Source organism: Lygodium microphyllum, chromosome 1 (genome assembly GCF_053477565.2).
Source record: "Lygodium microphyllum isolate KBCC chromosome 1, Lygodium_microphyllum_v1.1.10, whole genome shotgun sequence".
Classification (NCBI taxonomy): domain Eukaryota; kingdom Viridiplantae; phylum Streptophyta; class Polypodiopsida; order Schizaeales; family Lygodiaceae; genus Lygodium; species Lygodium microphyllum.
In genome coordinates, this window is record NC_141135.1 from 107812281 (window position 1) to 107817523 (window position 5243).

Here is a 5243-nt window from a genome sequence, read left to right on the forward strand (position 1 = left end):
AGCAAGATTTAACCTATTGGAATCAAAGATGGATACCCAAGATATCGAACCAAAGCCTAGGGAGTTTGGTCCTAATTTTGGTTGAAGGAGGTTTCCCTCTCAAAGTTATAGAGGACGACAATCTAGTGGTGGGCAGAGATTAGAAGTGGAGTATTATGGATGTAGAGAAAAGGGAGATATCTCACCAAATGGTCCAAACCCTAGAAGATCCATGGACTATAAACCCTTATGCAATCGATGCAAAGGAGAAGGCTACACTACAAAAGATTGTCCCAGACCAGCTCCTATAAAAGCCAACACCACTGACAACCAACAGAAGATCTAAGAACATACCTCCAACTTGGTGGAAGTGGAAGTTGGTGCAATAACGCATGACAAGAAAAGAGAACCTATAGTTTCAAAAGATATTGTTTCCTCTACTAAAATGGTGAAGTTCAATCTGCCAAAGGAGAAATAGAATAGTGCACTTCCAAAGCAGTTCAATGCCACAAAAGGATACAAAGTAGAACCAAAGGCCCAAGAGATAGAGGATGCAGAAGTATCCCCAATGATAGAAGAAGTGTAGATGTTGCAACTACTAGAAGAAAGAGGAAATTTGAAAGTGGGCATTGCCCCATTCCCTAGCTTGCTAGAGAAGCCCGTGGATCCCATTAAAGAGTATGACTTGGTCAAAGACCTAGATACCTTCAAACCAAACCTAACATTCCGACAGTTGCTTGTTGATGCTTTCTTCCAACTACCGAAAAAAATTTAAAATTATATTGATAAGAAGACATGGCCTAAGGATTGCTGCCAAAATTACCACTAAGTCCAATAAGGCCCCAAAGCCAGTGCAATAAGTGGATGTGGCTAACGCCTTCCTAGATCTTGATACACCAGAGTTTGACCTTTGGATTGAAGGATATTTTATTGTAGATGCATTGATTGATAAAGGCTCATCAGTGAACATAATGGCAGATGTGACAATGAAGAATCTAGGCCTACAAGGCATGCAACCTATGTAGTGGCTTATTAGACTAGCAAACCAGAGTAAAATTAGGTCTTTGGGAATTTTTTCATATGTGAAGACAACCTTGACAAGAAGAGACTATTGGCTAACCTATCTAGTGGTGAAACCAAATTCCTACAAGACCTTATATCCTTTGTTGTTGGGAAAACCATGGCTTTTTGAAGCAAGAGTATGAATAGATTGGTTCAAGGGAACATTGATCCCTGGCAAAGGATCCAACAAGGTGGTAGTGAAGTTGTATGGCTCACAAAAAGGAAATGGATCCACCTCCATCAAAGTCTTAACAAAATCCTCCAACGCAATTATAGATGGTATATCAGTAGAGGAAAAAGCTATCAAATAGACATTTCCCAAGAAAACAGAGGCATAGTCCCTGACAGTAGAGACATTGTAAGCCAACTCCTGAAAGAAGCCAAGTCTTTGTCAATGTGGGTGAATACCTACTGCTTGAACCGGAAATAAATTTTGAAATTACTTCTGACAGTGAGATAGAGGCATGGATGTACTGTTCTCCCTATAACATGGCCATAGTAGAGCAAAGCAGAGACAGAAGCAGAAGCAAAAAAGTGTAATGGAGGGGAATACTTAGTGTCAAGTTGACCTAAGTATAAAAGGTGTAAGGGACACTACATAGGTACCAATTTATGAATATACATCTATCCTTTCACCTTCTTCACCTTCTCTCCAGTCCTCTCTCTTACAGTGGTATCAGAGCTTAGGCTTCTTGATCCCAGTTTGGTTACATTTCAACTAATTTTTCCTATTTCTTTAATTAGGTCATCTATGGCAAACAAGTACTAGGAGTACAGACTTACACGCAGCAGTGCATTAACCAGTGGACATTCCCAAGGAAAAGATACATTGCATTGAAGGCATTTTCAAAAGTTGGAGGTAAAAATGGAGATCATGTGAGTAGACCTACATCAAGAGCAATAATAAGACTTGTTGCATAGCCTATGAGAGCATACCATACATACTTATGGCCTTTCCAAAAAGTATTCAACTCATTATTGCAATCTTTGCTTTTTTGGTTGTCAAAATAGAGAACTAATGCAAGAAGCATCCTAAGGTATTCACAACAAAGAGGCATACAAGTAACAATGCACAGATCTTTATGTTGGGAAGCCAGACATGACTGACAAAAGCTATACAAATGGAGATGCCCAGTATGTTATTGAGAAACCAGTGCCCTAATATCAACCAAGCCCCTACAACACCTGTGCTTGCTAAGATGAGGAACATCTAACTTCGAGTTATGTGCCACCAGTAGTATCTTGTCACCAGAGGGTCTGTAAGTCCTAACTGAGTATTGACGGATGCAGCATATAGGGCCAAGCAGAAAGCAAAAGAAGATGCTGAGGCTATGGTAGTAAATGCCATTATAATTTGAGCCATGGATGCAAAGAGGTAGAACATCAGGAGCAAGCTGCATGAACTAGCCATAGGAATCATCAGTGCTTGAGAGCTATCAAGTATGATGGAGGAATCCACCAAATCACAATGCCGTTCCATCTCTCTTTCATAATTCAGTGCCCGCTGTGCAGATGAATACACTACGAGCACTACTGTCGTGATTAGTACAAGTGATGCCGGCTCAAGTAAGTAAGCCAATTTCCACAGGGGCTCCATATCACTGAATGTAGAGAATCTGGTATCTATATATAGTAAGAAGAGCAGCAACTATAGAGAGTGCTGGGGATCTGTCAGTGCCCTGCCTGGGTCAGTGCTCTGGATGTCAGAGACATTATCTCCTTAATGTTGCTTGCTCTTGTGTTGAGTGATATAAAGACCCATCAGCCACGAGGGAAGACCCTTGATTGAGATGCATCGAGCACTGTGCCAAGGGGTATTTGAAATTTCCTGATTGGTTTGATCTTTTCAAGTCCTTCAGAAGGTTAAAATTGAGTTTTTGAGAATATGGAGCTCCTCAACAACCTGCATATAAAGAGCACTTGAGCTCTACATCTGATTTACGGTTGCTGCAAGTGCTTAACTCTTAATGCACCTTGCCTCTGATCTCACTTGTACTAGATTGATTGATATGAATGATGGTGGTCAGTGGTAGAGGATGAAGAGTTAACCAGCAGCCAACCAATTGATCTTAGTTCTGAGTCAACGAATACCCAGGGCATCCAATATGAGGCAGAGCATCTAATGATTATTTGTGGATGTTGATATAGAAATAGTGTACATTAAAGAGATATGTGGTACCTCCTCTCCCCTCTAGGCTGTTGAGATGACAAGCTCAACACATGCGGACATTAATGATGGACCGCCTGGTTAGATGGATCCACACGTCTACATGTAGTACGTCAATGGTCATTATGACTCTCACATGGCCACTGACTCATTACTTATTATATTCAGGTTGTTACACCTATTTACAACTGGCATAGTTATAGCGCCAGCCGACTAGTGTAGTCGGTTATGCATTGTTTGACTTAGTAAGCCACTCTCCTTTATGTTGTATCTTATCTATACTTTGTGTACATTGAAAAGTATATGGAAGAAGAAGAAGGAACCAGCAAGAAAACGTTTTGGCCTCCATCTTTCTTCTTGTCTCTTGAGTGAGCTTCTCCTTGTGCATTCTATGTGTGTTCGGCGCAGCATCTTGAGCAAGTCCCCCACCACGCAATTCTTGACATGGTATCAGAGCCATGCCATTGAGAGAGGCTGATTTCAAAGGCTAAAGTGAAGGAGAAGAAGCAAGATTCGAGCAAGAAAGCCACAGGTAAGAAGCTCTCCCATCCTTCCACTCTCTCTTGGATAGTGCCTGTGGAGGCACCGGAAGCAGGGTCAAGCAAAAAATCTCAGATTGCTGTGAGATTTGGTGTGCAAGCAGAGCACTGTATATTCTGCAAATTAGGTCTTTAGGGCTTTCCCACAGTTATTTTGGGCATCTGAGGCCGTTTCAGGCCCCGTTTTAGAGCCCCAAGGTTGCGGACAACAGTTTCAGGGTACACTATGATTTCAGCTATATTGACCAAAAGTGGGTGCACAGGTTACAGATTGCGAATCTGTAAATTTTGAGGTGTTTCCAGGAAGCAAACATAAGATTTATGTGCAAAAAAGTTGCAGATTACATGTGCTATTGAGCAATCAATGAAAAAGGTTGCTTGGTGTAGTATTGTGCACGTGTTGAGAAAGATTGCAGAAGATTTGCTTGATGTTTGGTATCAGTTTTGTGATAATGGCAGAGAACAGTGGAAACCCCATCATTGAGAAGCTCGACAAGAATAACTACCCTTCATGGAAGTTCCATGTCATGAACTTCCTTATTGGAAAAGGCCTCTACGAGTTTGTTTCAGGTGAAGAAAAGGAGCCGGAGGTGAGTGATCCTCCAACTGCAGAAGAGACAAAGGCATGGAAGGAATGGAATGCAAAAGACAAAAAGGTCATGTATTGGCTGTCTACAGTAATTGACAATAATATACTGGGACATATTAGAAATGCAGAGAATTCATATGCAGCTTGGACCATACTTGAAAGTATACTTTTCGTAAATACAAAGGCATGAAAGATTCAACTCAAGCAAGAGTTGAATACATTGAAGAAAGGGAAGATGTCTATCAATGAGTATGCACTCAAGGTAAGGAGCATTGCAGATGCCTTGGCAGCGATTGATGCAATGCCCGATGATGATGATTTGGTGTCGTCTACCTTGGGTGGACTTAACAATGAAAAGGCTTGGAAGTCTTTTGTAACTTCTGTATATATGAGAAAGCCATTTCCAGATTTCGATGAGTTGGTCTCCCTTATGATCACTGAAGAGATCAACATGAAGAGTGAGACATTTGAAAAAAGTGGTGAACAGGTCCAAGCTTTCTACTCAAGTTCAGGAAGGGGATGTGGTAGGTTCTCTTCAAGAGGCCATGGTACAGGACGTGGTAGTGACAACCAGCAAAACGTATTGAATCAGCAATTTGGCGATATGCAGGTTTCCGGAGGTCGTGGTAACTTTAGAGGCAAGGGGAGCTTTAGAGGAAGAGGTGGATGGCAGAACAGAGGTTCTAACAACTCTGGTATTGTGTGTCACTACTGTGGCAAAATAGGTCATATTGCAGCCCAATGTTATGCTAAGAAAGATGATATTCGTAGTGGTAAGTTGCAATAAGGAAACTATGCATCGTCTTCACGACAGAATGAAGACAAAAATGAACGTCTGTTTGTTATGCAGCATATGCTGAATGCTGTTACAGGAAAGGGAACACGTGATGATGTTTGGTATGTTGAT

The 5243-nt window shown here is 41.4% G+C and overlaps 1 pseudogene; it reads right to left on the reverse strand.

The window, feature by feature from the left end:
- Nucleotides 1-2056: 2056 nt before the first annotated feature.
- LOC148041513 (signal peptide peptidase-like 1 pseudogene) lies at nt 2057-2638 on the reverse strand (annotated as a pseudogene).
- Between the last annotated feature and the right edge of the window lie 2605 nt (nt 2639-5243).